This window comes from Panthera tigris, chromosome D4 (genome assembly GCF_018350195.1).
Source record: "Panthera tigris isolate Pti1 chromosome D4, P.tigris_Pti1_mat1.1, whole genome shotgun sequence".
Classification (NCBI taxonomy): domain Eukaryota; kingdom Metazoa; phylum Chordata; class Mammalia; order Carnivora; family Felidae; genus Panthera; species Panthera tigris.
Genome location: NC_056672.1, coordinates 37,535,578 through 37,558,315, shown reverse-complemented (window position 1 = coordinate 37,558,315; position 22,738 = coordinate 37,535,578).

Here is a 22,738-nt window from a genome sequence, read left to right as displayed (position 1 = left end):
ATATTTGGTAAGAAAAAGAAAAAAAAATGAACTTAGAAACTGTGAGCTAGAAGCTTTCAATTCGGCTGTTGTGTTTCCAACGAAGCATATAAACATGTGTAGACTCTAAACAAAACTCGCAAAGGTCACTATTTAGCCATGGCAGTACAAGACAGAGACAAGTACACCAAGCAACAAAAACAAAAACCAGTAACAACTAGTCATTCTCCTTTTTTGGCTTCAGTCATTATTGTTTCTGTTCCTTTGACAAATATCTTCCTGCTGTAATTCTCAGGTCTCCTAAATAAAAAAATTACCAAGGTACCCAATGACCACATTACCTCCCTTCCTGATGCCACCCACTCCAAAATCGACACCCACTTTCCAAACTTGCTTAAAATCACTCAGAACAAGCACAAATACAATAAGGCATCCATTCAAACTCCTTGCACTGGGACTCCTATGGTTCCTTTGGTACATGCTCTTACTTATTGCAGAAAGCTAAATAAACATAACTCTATGTGACTACAGAGATGTTTCTTGTACTCTTTGGCTGGTTGACTTCAATGCTGGAAATATGGCAAAAATGGACCATCCAAACTCTCTATGTAAAGTATAACTTAGAGCATAGAAAAGTTATAGGCCAAGGTTATGATTTGATTCCAACTTGCTTGTTAAAAATGAGTTGGGGGAACGCCTAGGTGGCTCAGTTGATCAAGCCTCTGACCCTTGATTTTGGCTCAGGTCATGATCTCACGGTTTGTGAGTTCAAGCACCTGTTGGTGTCTGCATTGAAAGTGTGGAGCCTGCTTGGGATTCTCTCTCTCTTCCTTTCTCTCTGCCCCACTCCCATTGTGTGCTCTCTCTCTCTCTCTCTCAAAATAAATAAATAAATAAACATTTAAAAAATGAAAACAAATGAAGTTGGGATGGTAGGAGGTACTTTCAGGGTGTTGATTTTGATTTCAATGAAGCAAGAGAAATCAGAAACTGGAAATCCTCCCAGTTTTCCCTAATTAGCACCAATAATTGTATAAATTTTTCTATAATGAAAATATTTTCTCACTTTTGGTACAAATCTGAGCATTATTATTTTTTTAAAATCAGGATGAAAACATGAAACCACTAGAGCAGCAAGAATAATAAAGGCTGATCTTTTTAACTTTCCCTTCTTCCCTGAATGCCACACCCTATTAATTAAGCTTCATGTTAAACATGTCAGGCAATTCAAGTCAGCAAATGCATATCAAATGACTGCTGTGTCAGACACTAAATTAGGGGCTGAAGAGTATTCCACGATGAGTGCATACCACTTCATGCCTTCAGAGGGTTTACAGGTTAATGGGAGGTAAGAGAGGAACTAAATTAAATGCAGATGATTTTGCAGAGATTCAGTGAAATTTTAAACCCTGAGCTAGTCTGGTTTCACAGAGCATACAAGCATTGGCACTTGGCAAAATAATTATAAAATTGTAGCTTTCACGTTTTTCTCTGAAATGTCATTTTTGTGAAATGAATAACAGAATTACACATAATGAAAGGAAATAATTATTAAACGTTGTCAGGTGTTTTATATTTAACATGCCGAGAGCCTAGATTGTTTCTAAAGAGAATAAAAAGAGAAAATCAGTGTTTTGACCATTATCCACAATTCAGGAGTATAATTATAGAAAATTGTAGGGTATTTTATTCTAAGATTCGCCTGAAGACACTGTTTGCAAAACTGTATTTGAATGTTTTTCCTTGCAGCCTTACAACATGCTGTATAAAAGGAGTTTTGTAGGCTTGGTTTCTTTAGAGGGAAGTCAAAAAATCTATTAGCCCGCTTGATGTATTAAGCTTGTGTACTAGTAAACACAGAATGCTAAGTCCTTCACAGTAATCTTGGACTGACATCTAGAAAATGCAAACTCTGGGGAGGAGATTCCTCTGGTTCATTCATGGGAAGAAGCAGCACACAATCAAAGGGGAGAACTGTAAATTGAATCATCCACACATGCTAATTTCTATGACATAAGTAAACAAAATATACAATGGATACATACTGTTGATGCTGTAGAAAGGCGTTTTAACTTCGTCCTTTGGCAAGTCCTTTAGAAAAAGCACATTATAGTTCCAAACTATTACACATGAGATTTTCTTTTAATCACCTTTTAATAGAATTGGTATTATCATCTAATACAACTAGGCATAAATACTTACAGATATTTGTCAAATGTTTAGTAGGAAACCTGGACCATTACAAACATATCTCTCACGGAAAATGTAATTTTCATTTTCTTCCCAAATGACAGTGCAGTTATTAGACTCCATCTCTAAAATGCCTACAAGCAAATTTAATTAGTCAGTTAAATGAAACTGTCAGAAATTTAAGAAACATTTTTGTAGTAAATTATAGCCCTAGGTATTTCTTAATTTGCTTTGTGTAACTTCAACTAGAAAGTGTGTTTATAATATTCTATTTGTTCAGCATGGATGAAGGTCACTTCACATTTACTTTCATCTTCAAATCGCCTGGCCATTTCACAGCTGTTTGAATTTTAATAAGAGGGAATCAGGTTGGAGGACTCAGAGAAAAGAAAAAAATAATAATAATAATAACATTTGGCATTTATGAGGTTTATAATAATTCTGCTCTTGGAAACTATGGAACAAGACCGATGTTTTTGTTTCAAGTCATAAGTTATGGAAATTAATTCTACAGACAAAATTAATAGGTGTAAAATTATGGTAATTATAGTCATGGTAACCAGATATCTTTCTGCATTAAAAGCCAGGTCCTGTACTGTGGGTCAAGAATGGTATCACAAAATCATAGCTCATGATTAAATAAACCTTTTTTTTGTACTATATTTCAATGTTGTACTAAAATTATTCAGAATGCCCCTCTAAAAGAAAGATACTCTCCCTCCACCCAAAGAAAAGCCAGAAATAAAATAAATGAAAAGCCAGGAGTCCAGTAGGCAATCGCACATGCAATTATAAAGACCTATTCATCTACGTGGCTTTTCATCATTTTTAATCATTTTTTTTGTTTCTTATTCTTATTCATATAGTTAGGAACCTGAAAATCTTCCATCATTTCCTTTGAAGTTTTATTTTAAGATAACAAATATAGAATTCACTTGAATATTTCTCAGTTAGGCACTTTGCTTTGACATCAAATCTCTTTGTGTCTTTTATCATCCTCTTTTAAGTAAAATCCCTAATTAAAGAAATTGCGATTGAAGAAGAAACTGTGAGAAAACAATATACGTACGAAAGTGCAGTGATGAAAATTAATTATTCCCATAGAGAAAACAATAGTTGATGTAGAAGTAAGCATATGAACATCTGAATTGCAATAGGAATAACATATGTATTTGGGCAGCCGATATGTAACATAAACGAGACGTGAGAGTAAGAAATATAATGTGATTAATGTTGTTGTTTTCTTTTTTTAACCATTTTTATTTAAAGTAGGCTGAAGTTGAAACCGCATGTTCCTACAACAGTGAGATCCTTGATAATGTTTTCTTTCTTAAAAAAATTTATGGAGTTTATTTGGATTTTTGAGGTTCAGCAAGATCACCCAAATAGAAAAATGTAGTTTCCTATTCTGTAAATGACCTTGCAGTCTGGTAAAAAGATGTATATTATAGCATCCCCCTCTCATTTCTTATTTTATTCACAAAGCAACCCTGATCAGTAAAAACTCATTATCAGAAAATCTAAAGTTTAGGAAGAAAAAAAAAATTGTGTATATATATATATATACATACATATATATACACACACACACACACATATATATATATCTGGATTTAGATTTTTAAGACCTAGGTTTAAGAGTCAAATTCCCTGTTTCCTAATTGTGACACCCACTCCATACATATCTCTTGGCTTCTTTCATTTTTAGTTTTCTAATTTATGGAAGGTGTATGCTAATACTTACATTAGCATACTTACTGTTCTGAAATGTGGGTCAAATGAGCAGTAAATGTGTAGCTGCTTTGTAAAATGTTCAACCTTTTTATAAAATATTTTATGTTTATGGGGTGCCTGGGTGGCTTGGTCGGTTAATCAATCAATCGACTTCAGCTCCGGTCATGCCCTCATGGTTTGCGAATTCTAGTCCCACATGGGGTTCTGTGCAGACAGCTCAGAGCCCGGAACCTGCTTCAGATTCTGTGTCTCCCTCTGTCCGCCCCTCCCCAGCTTGCACTCTGTCTCTCTGTCTTTCTCAAAAATAAAATAAATAAATAAATAAAAATTATTTGAATAAATAAAAAATATTTCATGTTTGTAATTTTTAAGGGTTCTTTGTCTAATGGAAGTCATGGGGTAAGGCTGCACCTTCGAAATTAGCAGAAGTTGTTACCCTTGAAAGGCTGTTATTACTACCAATCAAAACAAGGGATTAACAAATGGGAATTCTGGAATTTGGAAAACAACGTAATAAAAGGTAAACCTTATGGTCTGTACTCTTCAGGGATCCAGTTGTGCTTGAATGTAATCTAGAAGTAGAGTAGAAATGGTGTATTTTGCTGGCTCAGTTGGTTAAGCATCAGACTTTGGCTCAGGTCATTATCTCATAATTTGTGAGTTCGAGCCTTGTGCTAGGCTGAGCTGACTGCTCAGGGCCTGAAGCCAGCTCCAGATTCTGTGTCTCCCCCTCTCTCTGCCTTCCCTGACTTGTGCTGTGTCTCTGTCTCTTAAAAATGAATAAATGTTAAGAAAACATTTAGAATTAGAGCAGTTTTGTCACATGGTGAAATGCCAGAAACTAGGCAGAGAAACATCTCTGAAGAGACCATATTCTGACCATGTTGATAACATTAATAATTATCATAATAGTTAATTTTTATTAAATATCACCTGCTGGGTGCTATTAAGTGTATATATTTAAGTATATATTAAGTATATATTAAATTAAATATTTACACCACTATGTGATAAACACTATTGTTATCCCCATTTTACTAATGGAAAAACTGAGGCATAGGTGGGTTAAAAAATTGTTAGAAAGTATGCATGGTATAATCTCCAAATGTTTTCACTCTTGTGTGGATCCTGAGAAACTTAACAGAAACCCATGGGGGAGGGAAAGGAAAAGAAAAAAAAAAAAAGAGGTTAGAGTGGGAGAGAGCCAAAGCATAAGAGACTCTTAAAAACTGAGAACAAACTGAAGGTTGATGGGGGGGTGTGGGAGGGAGGGGAGGGTAGGTGATGGACATCGAAGAGGGCATCTTTTGGGATGAGCACTGGGTGTTGTATGGAAACCAATTTGACAATCAATTTCATATATTAAAAATAAATCAATAAATAAAATTTAAAAAATTGTTAGAGTTCTCATACCCAGTAAGTTACAAGGATGAGATATATACCCATGCATTGTCAATTCACTTTTCTTTTTTAAGAACCTGTCTTAATTCTCTCATCTTGAAAAATAGATTATCTAATAATATGTTCCTCTTTGTGGCAGATGTATTTATTTTGTTTACTTGTTTGCCTTGTTTTGTTTTGGATTCCCCAAGATTTGTAAATTCTTATTTAAATGGATCAGTCTTTCCTAAAACAAGCAAATGAAACCAAATCCAAAACAAAACCAAACAAAATTCTACATTCAATTTTGGCAAAGTGCAATAAATAAGAAAGGGCATCCCCTGAAAATCGGTCCCATGTTAGGCAAATTTAAATCATGAGGAGTCATTAAAGTGAAAAATCATGGTAATATAGCTATGATTAACACATAGCTAATGCATTAGTAGATAAAATATGTGGTAACTGTGAGTCGGAAATAGCCTATCACAAAAAAGAAAAGAATTGCTGATCAAAGTCTAAACACCCACCCCCTAGCAATATCCTTTCTTCACTGCAGAATTTGAAGAATCAAGATGTGATTTTTATTGAGTTGTGCTTGTTTTGGGAAAACTGGATATCCACATGCAAAAGCATAAAATTTGACCTCATTGTATGCTATATGAAAATCAGTTAAAATGAATGAAAGAGTTAAACTAAAGACCTGAAACTATAAAACCTCTTGCGAAAAAAAAAAAAAATCAGGGAAAACTTCTTGACATTGGTCTTGGCAACAATTTCTTGGATTTGCCACCAAAAGCACAGGCAACAAAACCAAAAATAGACAAGTGGAATTGTATCAAATTAAAAAGTTTCTGCACAGCAAAGGAAACAATCTACAGAATGAAAAACAGTCTTTGGAATGGGAGAAAATATTTGCAAACCATCTATCTGATAAGGGGTTAATATCCAAAATATATAAGGAATTCCTACAAGTCATTAGCTAAAGACAAATAATCTGATTTTTAAAATGCACAAAAGATTGAATAGACATTTCTCCAAAGAGAAGATAAACAAATGGCCAACTATGAAAAAAAATGTCCAAGATCACTAATCATCAAAGAAATATAGGTCAAAACCACGTTGAAATACCATCACACACATGTTAGGATAGCTATTGCCAAAAAATCAAAAGGTAACAAGTATCGATGGGGATGTGGAGAAATTGGAATCGCTATAAACTGTTGGTGGGATAGTAGAGTGGTGTAGCCATTATGGAATACAGCATGGAATTCACTCAAAAAACTAAAAAAATAGAACTACCATAGGGGCCAGCAATTCTGCTTCTGGGTATATATCCAAAAGAATTGAAATCACGGTCTCAAAGAGATATCTGTGCCCCTATGTACATCGTAGTGGTCAGTATTCACTATATCCAAGCTATCTATGTAAGCAATCCAAACGTCTATTGGCAGATGAATGGATCAAGAAAATGTGGTACGTACAATAAAATATTATTCAGCCTTAAAAAAGAAATGCTACCATTTGCTATAATGTGAATGAGCCAAAAGGAAATTGTGCTAAGTGAAATAAGCCAGTCACTGAAGGACACATACTGAATGATGCCACTTATATGAAGTATCTAAACAATCAAACTCATAGAATCAGAATAAAATGGTAGTAGCTAGGGCTGGGGAAAAGAGAAATGGAGAGTTGTTGGTCAAAGGATATAAAGTTTCAGTTATGTAAGATGAATACCTCCTAGAGATTGTCTGTACAACAAAGTGCCTATAGTTTATAATATTCTTAAAATATGTTAAGAGGATAGTGGCATTTGGGCTGCTCAGTCAGTTGAACATCCAACTCTTGGTTTTGCCTCAGGTCTTAATCTCACAGTGGTGAGATAAAGCCCCAAGTCGGGCTCTGCACTGAGCATGCACCCTGCTTGGGATTCTCTTTCTTTCCCTCTCCCTTGCTCACACACTTTCTAAAACAAAATTTTATGTGTATATATATATATATACATATATATATATGTATATATATATATATGTATATTATATATGTAAGAGGATAGATCTCATGTTAAGTATTCTGAACATGCACACACATATGCACAGTCTTTTTGGAGGTGATGACTATGTTTAATGCCTTTATTGTGATGATAGTATTACAGGTGTATGTATATGTCCAAGCCAATTATAATTATACATTAAATATTTGCAATTTTTGTACATCAATTATATGTCAATAAAGCTTATAAGAAAAGAGTGGTGGCAGTCTATCATTATATTCTGTTAGGAGAATATTCTATTGAATGAGGCTTCTCAATACATAGATTATAATTGGCTGGAGTCTTTCATTATCTACCACAATACTCTGGACTTCTGGGAAATGCCCTATATTATTAGGATGAAGGTGAAACATCTTTGTTTGCAAAGATGTTTATGTGAAGTAGTTAAAGAATATAGCACAGTGCCTGGGTTTTAAGAAGTGCCTGAGAAATGTCAGCTATTTGTGTCATTATTGACAATGCAATTATTAGGTGCCTGCCACTCTCTGGAAACTATACTGCATGGGGATATAACTATGAATAGCAGAGACATGACCTGGGGATATAACTATGAATAGCAGAGACATGACCTGATGCAGTTTATTGTCTAGAGCTGTGTTGTCCAATATGTAGCCATTAGCCCATGGAGCTATTTAAATTTAACTCAATTAAAATTAAACTAAAATTAAGTTAGGTGCTTAATCATATATTTATATTTAAATTATTTAATAGCCGCATTTGGCTAGTGGGTACTATACCGGAGAGTACCGATTAGAAAGATTTCCAACATCACAGAATTTCTACTAGACAGGCTGCTCTAGAATTTCCTTCCCCTTGATTTCTCTGGATATAACACTCTAAAATCAAAATTTATCATGGTACCAGGTTTGAGGCACCATTCCCGTACTATAAAGCTTTGAAAGGAGTATTTGTGTTAAGATGAATTGCTTTAGGAGCCCACAGTAGTGATAGAAATATCCTAATTGATCCATATGATGCCTTTCCTTCAGGTTTAGTATGATTCATGGAGAATTCTTGTCCACAAGTTGATGGTACACTGGACAAGCGAAAATAGCAATATTTTTCTTTGTGCAGACATCATGGCTGAAAGAAAAGAAACTATAACCCAACATATGATGGAACTGAGAATGTGGTAAAAAAGGGGTGCAAATTGGTCATCCACTCATAAATTTTCCATGTAGTAGGATCTATGAGTAGTAGGTAGGTGCTGAGAGGCAGTGCCTCAATTCTCCTTCGTGGAGATACCTGCTGCCATTCTAAGCCAAGACATTGGCACATAACCCAGAGCTTGACAAATTATGTAGGTATTACCACTATCAACAGTGATATAATTAAGGGTGTTGTATGAATGGGATGGAATTTAATTCTAGGAATTTTGTGGGAACTATTGGAAAATAGGCAGAAGAGAAGATGATGTTGGATTGGAGTTGCCAGAACCCACCACAAACAGAAATAGCCTATGAATAAAGGAAAGAGATGGTGATGAGTCCTATATCTAGCCCCAGTGTCAGGAGGTACCCTAAACCAGTATTACTCTGTACTTTTCACAAGTATATGAATATAAAACATTTTTCCTTAAATAAATATTAGTTGCATGTCTGTCAACCGAATCCAAAACATCTTGATTTTAAAAAGTAATAAAGTTTGAAGCTAGGTATGATCTTAGAGGTAATCTAAATGTGCTTTTTTAATTTTTCTATTAAAGAATACCCATTGGACTATATGCAAATACACACCCTTTAGGTTCTAGGAAGTGTTTGCCAAAGCAAACAAGCATAAGCACAAATTTCTTTGAAGTTGTATGATTTACTTTAACATAGCATGCACATTTTTCATTTCACTCCATAATATGGCTGTTTATTATATTTGTGCCTTTGATAATTCAAATGAATGGTTTTACAGGGGCCTAATAATCAAAAAGAAATTGAAATAACATTGTATTGGAATAAAAGGTTTAAATATGCCAATTTTCCCATGAATGTAATTATCACTTAAAAGATGTGTGTTTTCAAATGTTTTCAATGGCTTTGCATTTTTGTAATGAGTTTTCTCTTTTCTTTTCTTTCTTTTTTTAAAAAATTCTTTCTCTTTCCTAACTAATGCTTTGGGATACTACTCGTTTTTTTCCCCATACATATTATAAGTATCAGTCCATTTTGGTACATAATATCCAATTAATGTGGGGTCTTTAAAGGTCAATATTTTGATAATAACTCATGGAATCATAGAGGAGCCACATCATCAGACAAAGCAGCATTAGCAACCTTTCTTCATCCACTATTTGTTATATAGATGGTCAGATGGACTTTTAGGTAGATAATAGCACATGGGGCGCCTGGGTGGCTCAGTAGGTTAAGCCTCCAACTCATCTCAGCTCAGGTCATGATCTCATGGTTGGTGAGATCCAGCCCCCCATTGGGGGTCTGACAGCATGGAGCCGGCTTGGGATTATCCCTCTCCCTCTCTCTTTCTTCCCCTCCTCCACTCATTCTCTCTCTCTCTCTCTCTCTCTCTCTCTCTCTCTCTAATAAATAAACTTTAAAGAAAAGTTAGAAAAAAAGGAAGACAAACATAACATTTCGGCTTACAAAATCTTTATGAAGACCTTTTGGTTCTTTCTCTTACATCTTGAATCAATAAATATTGTTTGATTTCTGTATGTGTTGAAACCATGCATTACATGAAATTTCATCAGTTATGTATCTAAATAAATAATTTTTAAATTATTTTAAATAAACTAGATACTCAAAGTATATGACTTCAACAATAAGGAGAAAGTTGCTAGTAGCTGTAATAATATTTATTCGTATTAATCATTATAAAGACTGATGCTAAGGGAACATGAAGAGTGGTTATTCTGCAATTTTGGGTAAGCTCTATCTCACCCCTAACTCAATACTGTATGTTCTCTGACACAAATTTAAGGTCAACATATAATGACTTAAATGGTAGCCATGCATCTTATGACTCAGAATACTGACAGTTGGGCCAGAGACTGATGGAAATGTATTAACACATAGAAATGACCTATGCATCACTCACAAGAGTTGATGAATGAAAACGAAGAAAAGGAGAGTCAGAGAGGTTAATAGTGTTAGCTATGTGTGTACATATACAATACTAATTACATGTATGTGTAACAAGGTACACAATATCTATATATAACAAGATATACAATATGTATACATAACAAGAAGACTATGTCTACAGACTTCAGTTATTACTACTCCTTTAATGATTCCATCCCAATTGAAAAGGTGGGTTTAGCATTTATCAATAATATTTGAATATTATGAACTCAATGTCAACAGCAACCCAATTATGAGTATATATGTGCACATTAAGTCTTATTCCTATTGTTAGTAAATTTTATTTATTTATGTTACTACTCTTATTCTGATTCTCATCAAGCCATCTGCTAATTACATACTTGGCTTTCCTTATCACAGCGCATGCAGGAAGAGAATGTGCTGGTTCTATAAATGCAAATATTCTGATCCCCACGGTAGTTGTGTTACCCATATAACTCTATGCATTTTTATACTGATTTAGTTATGAGTGTTGGAAATTTCTTATTGCCCCTCATAGGAATAATTGAGATTGTATTTACCCAGTCAAGTTTGTGAGCATGAAAAGATGAGGCTAGTATTTGGGCTATACTTAATTTATCAAAATTAATCTTTTTAAACTATATTGACAAAGTTTTCTGCTGATGGTTCCAGAACTTTGCTGATTGCTATCCAACAAATACCTATCTTTAAAATGGAAAAAAAAAACACACACTAGACTCAGAAAGTAAGATAAGTTATTATCACTGGCCAAAAATCGCTTTAATGAATATACCAATTTGTGCTGAGTACTATGAGAACAATACTCCCTTGTATGTGCCGACTATGTACAGAGTGCAACTTTAAACCTATTTGTAGAGGTCATTGTATATCACCTCTGCCCCTCTTGCTGGACTGTGAGATCCTAGATATAGGGAACTTAAACTGATCTGTTGTATGCTTGCAGCAATTAGCAGATTGTTTGCATGTAGTGTTACTTAATATATAAATGGTGAATTCATTAAGTCAAATTGAAGGGGAAAAAAGCACTATGGGTATGTGAATCCAAGCAGAAAACCTAACTTCAAAGGTGAACATTCTTTCATGTACTTTGATCCACACTAAAGAACATCTATAATGAATGACTCTGTTTTTAATTTACTAGTATGCCTTTTAAACTACAAGATAGGTTTGTTTCAGTGAAGATTATTCATGTTATGCCTCCAACACTTCCGTTTTTCCAGGTCTCTACTCCAGTCTCTTTTCCCATAACATCAAGTGGTAGTGATGGAGAAAGTTACCTAATTAATTTCCTTTAGACTCAGCAATAAACTGGACAACTTCTGTTGCTATTGAAAGATAGACATTTGTTTTGCATTTTCCAGTTCTAGTACTTAAGGTTATCCTATGTTTTCTAGGGTACAATTGAAGAATCCCTTTTGAAAATTGTTTTTGTGGTACTGATGCACTACAGATCATAGCTAATGGTGCCTTTTTTGATTCCTAATGGATTGTTTTCAAGTGTTTTCTTCTTTTGAAAAGTCTATGAAAATCTTTATTCTTCTTAATACCTGTGTTTTAAAAGTTTTCTTTATGCATTTTGATAATTATCTAAACCCTTTAAAATACATTAACAATTTTTTTTAAGAATCTGGTTTGAAAAGAAAGCTTTGATTGTGATGCCTTAATGAGGGCACTTAGCAATTCTTTAGCTTTCCCAAAGGCTATTTTCAATGTCTTTGACATTGAAAATGTCTTCAGGTTTTAAGGATGATACAAAATAATGCATTATTTCTATGCTCTAGTTTTATAAGAGCAAGATTTTACCGCATCATTCAAAGGATGTGTTCAACCTTATTCAGGGGCTGAAAACTTACTCTGGATATCAGAGGTGTCTCGCCAACGTAGTCACCACCCATCCACATTAAGCTGTTGTGATTTTTGGTTCCCTTTTTACTTTTGGCCTTGTGAGATATCAATTTTTTTCTTGTAAGGTTTATCTTGTCAAGAAAAGTTCATTTAATTTGTATCTTTTAAAAAGTTATTTTTATTTAAATTTTCTGAATTAATACCTCCTTTGCATTATATTTGCATTATAGTTTCATGTATTTGGAAGTGCTATAATGAGAGTATTATGGTGTAAATTGGATAGATACATGTCATGCTATGAGGGAAAGAGAGGAATGGAAACTTTAGAATATTAAACTTAGATGTGAAGTCAGTCATCTAGGAGAAGGGGGTATCTAATAGTGTTAATATGAAGCTTACAAAGCTATGACCTTGGCTTCTAGTTCAGCTCTTCTTGATGACAATAGTCTTTCTAGTGAAAGATAAGAATGGAATTTGTCTGAAGTAATGAAAATGATATAAGTTGGATGGACTTATACCAGTGTCATATTTCCAAATGAGCAGTTTGCTCTAAATAATTCTTGCCTATAGAACATAGTCTTGAGACAAGGGAAGAAAGCGAGAAAATAAATATAAACGAGGTTTTAAATATTTTCTTTTTGTACTTATAGGGAGAGTCTTGCCCTCTTTCTAGGGACTTTGCATGCACTTTGTATAACTATTGAAACAGTAACACCAAGAAAGTTAGTCAAGCTCACGAATGAATGCAAATAGATACCCCTTTCAGAACTTTATGTTTTTTTTTTTCCAGACCCTGTCACAAATCTATGACACTAGTCCAAAGACAAATTGAAGTCTCATGGAAATTTTACTCCCAACAATAAAAAATACCTTTGAAGTGCTCATATTTAGCACCCAAAGTGAAGACCATATACCACACCACAACAACCATTTTTCATTGCACAGCCCATGATTCCTGAGGTTTAGTCACATAAAATGTATTGATATTTCTTTAAGACTTCACACATGGACATATTCCTACACTTTTTTCATGCCATAAGGTTTGTGTGGAATACTCTTTGAGTCTTTCCTTTCTCACATGGCAAAATCCACTCATTCTTCAAGATATATGTGAAAATGAACTAAATCATAAGTAAAGATTGAATCTGTACTTTCCAAGTTTGAATATATTACACAGTCTTGAATTAAATTTATACACTTTGGGTGTTTATACATTTTAATATAAATAATTGATATATTATGTTAAGAATGATTTAGTGAATTTGGGATACTTCTGAAGGTTTAATTTAGTCCAGCCAGATGTAAGGAAAGCAGTTGCTAATCTCATCGTAAAAACACATAATTTGAATTTAGCTTACAACCAGGATCGGTAACTGATGCTAGGCCCCCAACATAAACAAAACAAACAAACAAACAAAAAGCAACAACACTTTGAAATTGGATGAGATATGTGAAATATCTGCGCACACATATGAAGAACAGTGTATAAGTGTGACTTCTAAGAAAAGGGAAACAAATGAGATGAGCTCTGCAATTATATACGCTTTCCAATTCTAAAGCCTTTCTGAACCTCTCTAGAGGAACCTAAACATGTATGCCAGAGAGCTGAGACAGAGATCCAAGTTGAGGCTACTGCCTTAGTTGAAATTTGAGGGGGGAAAAGTACCAGTAAGAGGAAAGCTGTGAAGAGAAAGGATTCCATAAAGCTACATAGTAATACCTTTAAATTCATGGTTGAATACTAAGCTGAACATGCACAGTGAGAAAACTCTACAAATCACACTAGAGACATCTACTGGGTAAGAATAAATACAAATAATTTGTAAGCTGGAAGAGTACAAAAGATCATAGAAGGATAAGAAGGGTTTGAGTTGTTACCTTCCACAGTAGAGATACCCCATGGACAAGTGCATTCAGTAGAAACCCAAGAAAAGTGATGCCATAGGAAGATGCTAATTCAGCCCTGGAATAAAACCTACTCTGATAAATTCTAACAGTGATTAAAAACAAGCATCAAAGAATTAAACTTAACTAGAAGTAAATTAACTGTTGCAGAAAAAAAAAATTGTTATTAAAATTTCAGAAAAAAATTCAGATACTCAAGAACTTAGCATTTGTAATGACAAGAATACAATAAAGAATTATTAAATATGTGAAAAAGCCCCCAAATTTAAGCAGTAACTAGGAACAAAATGAATTAGCAGAAATTGAGAAATAACAAAGACCATGGAATAAGCAAAAAACAACCTTAACACAACTATTAGAATCAAGCACATTTAAAAACAAAGATATAAACAAAACAATAACCGTTAGGAACATAATCGTTAGGAACATCATGATATATCTCTTAGTGTGGAGCTGGTCATCAATTGTTAAGAGGCTTTTGTTCTGTTTTTGATATGAACCATATAAACATGAGTTGTGGGAAGGCTGGAGTGGTTCTATGAATATACAGCAAAGGAGACATTAAAATAAGGAAATATTATCAGAAATGATAACAATATGAGGTCCCTTCATAATGAAGAAATAAAAGTTTTAAAGGTTATATAGCACAGGTTTAAATTACATCAAGCAAAAACTGATAAAGAGAAAAAACAAATAAATCAACAATTATAGTTGGAGATGTCAACATTCTTCATTCTACAATTGATAAAACAATTAGTTCGTAGGAAAGTACTTGAAAATACTATCAACTAATGCACCTAATTGACATTAATCAAACACTATAAGAAGTAAACAGAAAATATACATTCTTTTCAAGTTCACAGAAATGGATTATACTTTAGGCCATAAAAGAGGACTTAATGCATTTGAAAGAATTCAAATTGTGTACAATGTTCTCTGGTCATAACAGAATTAAATTAGTTGCCAATTTAAAAGTAGAGACTTGAAAAATTCCCAACCCCCCCCCCCAGATTACTTGAGCATTAATTAACATAATTCCAAATGACCAAAAAGAGAAATAAAAAAAAAAAAAACAACTTACAATATCAATGGTAATGAAAACAGAGCATATTGAAAATTACCATAGAAAGATTATCAAGTTAAACCCAAAATAAGTAGAAGAAAGAAATAACACAGAAATAAATTAAATTAAAAAAACCCCATAAAACAATAGAGATAATAAAATCATAGAGCTTAGGTGGCTCAGTCAGTCGAGTGTCCTACAGATGGAGCCCTGCATAGAGCTCTGCACTGACAGTGCAGAGCCTGCTTGGTATTTCTCTCTCCCTCTTTCTCTCTCTGCCCCTCCCCGGCGTGATCTCACTCTCTCTCTTTCTCTCTCTCAGAAAATGAATAAATAGAACATAAAAAAATAAAAAATAAATAAAATTGATAAATATCTAACAATGTAGATTCAGAAAACAAGAGAAAGAAAACATAAATTACCAATACAAGGAAATCAGAGGAATGAAATAGCAAAATCATCAACCAGTAAACAACATTTAAAACACTAGGTGGGGAAGTCCTATTGAGCTCTAACATATGAACCAGATGAGGACCACCCACTAAAGATCAACGTCCTACATGATATTGATTCAATGTGGGAGGGAGGTAGAAACTGGGAGAGTAGCTAAGGTTCTGAGAACAGAAGACCTTCAAAATAGTCAGTAGATGTTTCCTGGAGAGTAGGGTTCACCAGTTTGAGAGCAGTAGCCAGAACCTAGAGAGATCTTGCCCCCTCCAGTACTGGGAGATTGCAAGGGCACCCGGGTTAGAGGAACTGAGTAAACTGGAAGAGTCTACTCTCTGTGAAGTCTTGAAACTGATCTCTCAGAGTTTCCTTCTAAGAGGGATCCACGTTAATGATATACTTCTGGAATTAGAGTAAAATTTGAGCACAATAGGAGCAACTAAGAAAAGGGAAAAAAAAATCTAAATGAAAGTTGGGCAAAGGAACTATTATGAGCTGAATTGTGCCCATTTGTATGTTAAAGTCCTAACCTCCAATATCTCAATGTGCCTATACCTGAAGTTACAGGGCCTTTAAAGAGATAAAAGGAGATTATATAGATGTCGTCCTAATACAATCTGACCATTGTCCTTATAAGAAAAGATGAGCAAACAGAAAATGCAAAGACCAAGGAAGAACCATGTGTGAACACAGCAGCAAGACAGCCATCTGCAAACTAAGGAGTTAGCCCTTAGAAGAAACCAAACCTGCTGACAATTTGGTCTTGAACTTCTAGCCTCCAGAGGTGTGAAAAAAAAGTTCTGTTTTTTAAGCCACTCAGTCTGTGGTATTTTATTATGGTGGCCCTAGCAATATGATATAGGGACAGAAGAAGGGAAACTCAGAAAGCAAACCACAAGATTGTTTACCCCTACACATAAATAACAGAAGAAAATGCTCAGGGATGATAAGAGAATTTCCTGAAATACATGTGATTCCAAAATTTTAGGAAAATTAATTTCATGTAAAAATTGTCAATAGAGGGAAGCGTGGGTGGCTCAGCCCGTAAGCGTCCAACTCTCGATTTCAGCTCAGGTCATGATGACATGGTTCATGGGCTCAAGCCCCATGTCAGGCTCTGCACTGGTAGGACGGAGCCTCCTTGGGATTCTCTCTCTCTCTCTCTCTCTCTCTCTCTCTCTCTCTTTCTCTCTCTCTCTCTTTCTCTCTCTCTCTCTGTCTCTCCCCCATAGATATAATTTTTTATATAGAGAAAAAAATATTAAGAAGAAAATAAAGCACTTAAGGAGTTAAATATTTGAGAATAAGTGACAAGGCAAAAAAGAGTGAACATGTGAATAATAAAAGTCCTTGAAGGACCAAAGTAAGGAAACAGACCACATATATTTAAAAAAAAATCTACAACTCAAGAAAATTTTTCTGAAATTAAACTTAGTAAAAAAAAAATCAAACATGTCTTCTGCCCATTTTTAAATTGGATTACTGGTATTGAGTTTTATATCTTCTTTATCTATTTTGAAAACTAACCCTTTGTCAGATAAATCATTTGCAAATATCTTCTCCCATTCTATAGGTTGCCTTTTAGTTTTGTTGATTGTTTCCTTTATGTGCAGAAGCTTTTTATTTTGATGTAGCCCCAAGAGGTGATTTTTGCTTGTTTTCCTTGCCAGAAGCTGTAACAGAATAAATCAGTGTTGTTTCCAGTCACAAGGACTAGTAATCTGCTACACAGCAATAGAAAACAAACACCAGAAGCAACTTCTTACTAATGTAAATATGGAGAGTCATTTTCAGCTAGATTCAAAATTCACTTCCAAACCTTTTTAGATAATTTATACACGCACAATTATTATTTGAGATTGCTATTTTATCTATCTTAACTTTTTTGCTTACATAATAATATTAATATTTAAGCTGATGTTATAAAAGAGTGATAGTTTGGGGAAAGAAAGCAAAATATGCCATTTGCAATCAACGCTGGGCCTTACAACAATCTGTGCTTTGGACTTAACCATTATCTAAACAAACTAACTATTCCCATGTGACAAGAACTACCTCAGAATATAGACACAAGATTCCCTAAAACCTTCACAAACATTTTGGAATATTAGTTAGATATGATCAAAATTTCAAACATGATCTTCATATCTATATTTAACGGTGCATATGTGATAATGTATATAATAAATGAGACAGTTTTAAAAGTAATTCCCATGTGTTGCAATGCCTTCGTATAACTTTTGAAAATCTTTCTGGGGTGCCTGGGTGGCTCAGTGGGTTAAGTGTCCAGCTTTTGATTTTGGCTCAGGTTATGATCTCATTGGGTTGTGAGATTAAGCTCCATGTCAAGCTCTGCACTGGCAACACAGAACCCCTTTGGCATTCTCTCTCTCCCTCTCTCTTCCCCTCCCTTACTCACACACACATGCTCTCTCTCTCTCTCAAAATAAATAAACTTAAAAAAAAAATCCTTAGAAGGATTCATCCTTCTAATTTTTTGTTATAAAATTTGATTTAGTGATTATGTATTTTATTTTATATATTTATTTTTAATGTTTATTTTTTGTTGAGAGAGAGAGAGAGAGTGAGATCTTGGGAGGGGCAGAGAGAGAGAGACAGAGAGAGACAGAGCCTGATGGGGGGCTGGAACTCATAAACTGTGAGATCATGACCTGAGCTGAAATTGGACGCTTAACCGACTGAGCCACCCGGGTGTACCATGATTTAGTTATTATGTATTTTAATTGTGTGACTTTCTGAATAATTATGTATATAGAATTTTGAGTACACATTTTCATAAATTAGTAATATAATCTACAAATAAAATTTTTATTCATAAAAATCCACTTGATACTGACACAGAAGTATGAGCCGTGGCTTGGCATCATGCTTTTGTTTTTTTCTTTCTGTTTTAAATAACTTGTAAGTATATTTAAAGTTGCAGCTTTAATTCTCATCCTTTTCCATGTATCTACCTAGTAGGTCTTGTAAGTAAATGAAGAAACTTATTTATGGAAAAGAATCCAGGCTAACCTGAACCTTTCCATGTGATTACTGAGGAAATTTTAGGGCAGCAGAAGTCCCACACCATTTCCTGAACACGATTGCCTAATTTATTGGTTGGCCTCCTGTATTAATTACCTCTTTTTTCATTTATGCTAGAATTGTATTGATCTAATCTTCGATTCTCTCTCAGGGGCTCCTGAACTCATTCTTGATTCTGTCAAGCCATCCTCAATCTGTATAATTGGTCCCTGTGTGGTTGTAGGTGGATAAACTCACTGCAGGATGTTCCAGTATTTTTTGCCCTTCTTCCGGGACTTGTAGTCATGTAAGCCTTTCTTCCATTCTGTCATTTTCATGCTGCATGAGATAACTAATATTTTTTTCAGGCCAATTGTGAAAAGAAACACTTCCTTTATTATTGAAGCAAATGAAAATACTCACCTGTATTACTGTTGTTATGACTTTACAGAGAAAGCAAGAGATCAAGAGGGAGTGTGTGTATGCTATGGGCATTTAAAATATGTAATGAAAACCCAGTAATTAACAAAAACTCTTAGAAATCTATGTAGAATATAACTGATAAATTATGTAGATCACTATATTTATTAGCAGTTTAGTTAATATGATTTTATAATATAGTCATGTTATATTTATTTATATTAATATTTATTTGACAAGCTATGTTAGATTCTGACTCTTGCTCCTGACTCCAAGTGACGAATAGTTTGGAGAGATTAATTTCTCTCACTAAGAATGTCTGAACTCACAGGCCAGCCCATCTACTTATACAAGGGTCAATTAAACCTGATAGAATAAGGACACGATTTCTTTTTTGAAATTCGGTTAATCACTTTATTCACCTAAAGACCAAATTGGCCAAACATTTGTTGGCTGATAAATAATCAACGGTGGTCAATAGAGAAGAGTTTTGTTGCCGCTGCTGTATCTCACTAAAGTAAGTATGCCCGTGAACTCCAGAGCCAAAAATCATGTAATGAGGTGCAATAAATTTGAACATAGAGAGAACCCTCAGAAAAAAAAAACTATTTGTCAATAAGGAAATAGTTCAAAGATCAACCTGCTTTGGAGAAGCAGCTTTCTTGGAAAAATTACACCTCTGCTTCAATGTATTTCACCTTATGGCAGCAGGAAAAAAAGCAAATATTCATTTCATTCGTAAGGACTCACACTCAAAACTCTAATCCTTTGTGCTAAATTCTGTCTTGAGGCATAAACTTAGTGGATACACAATGGGCCCCTATAAGCTCAGAATATTTTTAAATCTAATTTCTTGAGAAGAGTAAAACTATATATATATACATATATGATACTAATTATATCATAATACTAATGATGATACTAATATCATATCATATATACCATAATCATATAATACCATAATCATATCATAATATCATATATATACATATATGATACTAATTGTATATATGTGTATATATATATATATATATATATGACATATACACACTTAGATGCTTCACAGGTATCATCCAGAGCTTGACATAATGGCTTTCCTTTTTTATTCCCTGTGCTGATCACTTGTAAATATATTTAGAGACACAGTCTCAATTTTTATCCTCTTGATTCTATCTGGCTAGGAGACCACTTTGTAAATTGAGTAAAGAAATAGTTTATAATGCAAGCCTAAATATTTTCATTCTACTTAGAAGTGACCTATTCTGGTCTCAGTGAAGTCGGAGCCGTAGGTTTGGAAATATCCCACAAATTTTATCCCCAAATCATTTAATACAAAGCCCAGGAAGCTCATTCAGACCTTTTGCTGACTTGAGTACTCGCAATTAGAGACCTTCAGGGGCTAGCGAGGTTTGGTCTTGGCTGCAATAGTGCTGATCTGTGTGGGAATGTGCATTCATGTGTATGTGTGGTGTGGGGAGGGTGTATAAATTACTGTGGTTGGTACAGCTTCATAGGGGTGGTGGAGGTGTGGCAGTGAGCAGACCATAAGCCATTCATTCTGTCTTTTCAGTTTCTCTCTTGTATACAAGAAAAAAAAATGCTGTTTTTTTTTTCTCAAAAAAAAAAAAAACACATCTTTTAAAGATGTCTTTCTAAAAAAACATCTTTTATCATACAATTATTTTGGGGCTTTGGAAAGCTGTTAAAAATGATGTCATAAATCAATTAATAATTAATAGAAGACTGCGGTATCCTTGTCGACATTCCTATTACTTAAAAACATCTAATTAGTCAACAGCTTATGAAGTTTGTTCTTATATTTTATACTGTAAAATGATCACGGTCTGTAAACAAACAAAAATACATTCACTGTAGCTGTTTGTCTCAGATGGTGGATACACTATGAGGAAAACAACTTAAGATTTGCAGTGAGCCAAGCTTGGATTGCACTGATGTCCCCACAAATGTTAATTACGTAGCTTTTGGCAAATTATCTAATTCTGTGATCCTCAGCGTTTTCTTTTGAAAATTTGGCATAAATAAGATCATATTAATCCTTACAGTAGAGTGTTTTAAATATAGCAGATAAATGGAACCTATTACTTTCAATTTGGATCTGCAAATGCTTTGCCTTTTTCCTCTTTTATTATTTATTTACGTTGATAGTACTTAGGTAAATATGATTGAATAAGCCATGTAACTGTCATATGTTGATACAGCTTACCGGAAAACATGGAAAAGTGTTCTCATAATATCAGCATGCTTTTAGGGAAAAAGAACGTCAAAATATAGAAGGGAAGTGTTCCATCAATGTTATCTGTAGTACAATTTTTATATTTCCAAGTTGCTCAGTAAATTAAATCAAAATCTTTCCGAGTGCAAGCATATATGAAATTCTTGTAGGCCCTAGGTTAATTTAGGTTACTTCAGTTAGCATTCCTATTTGTAAAATGTGTCTGCTGGAGGCATCTCCTCTGATTTTACATATGAGACGTTATGATACTAATTATATTGTTTCACCTCCAAATTCATACAGATCGTAATTTACATCAACTGATTGTTGTAAGTCAGAGAATATATCACCCGTTCCTCTCTAGTTTAACCCCCTGCAGTTATTTAATCCGAACTCGAAGAATCCTCAAGACCCAAATTTATTCATAATGAATTTTGAAATTGTCTAACAATTGATAATGAACAAGAAGGCCTTGACCATTTCCTCCGCTTGAGAAACCTCAGACGGGCTTATTCTTGCCTCTAGCTCCTGACTTCCCTCTCACACTGACCCTTAAGGAACCTAGATGGTCTGACCACACAGGTTCTTACTCCCCGCTTTGCGGAGACCGTTTACTTTTAGAAAACTTGACGCGTTAAATCTTTTAAAAAGCTCCTGCTAGTTTTACCACCTAGGCCTGTCTTTCTCGAGGACCTAAGATCTGTTACTTTGAAAAGTAGTCAAGGAAGATAGACACTGAACCCCAGTCCCTGTGGGAGGGTAGGAGCCCAACTGAGATGGGTTTCTTGTTCCAAGTTGCACACAGTGTCCTGTCATGAAGATTTCTTTGGCTTTGGCCAGTTGGCAAACACAGAAGGCCTACCATGGCCCTCATCCTAGCTCTTAAAAACTCTGATTTGTTTCAATGCAGCTGAGCTCAGACTTCATCCTGGTCTCTCTTTCCCATTGTCTTGATAGTGTTTGCCTCTTTAACATTGCCCAAGGCAGTTGTTGCATTGGGAATGTCTATTAAATGGAAGTTTAACTTTTATAGATTATAAAATGCGTGAATAGTGATAGAACTGTGCCCCGTGAAGACTGTTTAAATAAAATTTGCATAAATAATTTTACTCACGTTGGTGTGCCTTTAATGAAAAACAGGACCAAAAGGATGGTGAGTAAAATACAGCAAGAGAGTTCCTCAAATGGTGGCGAGTATATCATACAATAACAAGAAACTGATAGTTAAAATATTCATAAAACACAATTTTTGTACAAGTGTTCGTAAAACTGTTTTTATGCAACTAGTAAAGTGTAGTCACCATCTTGGTATCTAGAATCGAGCTATTATCTATACATATTAGCTCTTATCATTTTTACAGAATGTGACATCAGATTTTAAATGAAGCACAACCTTT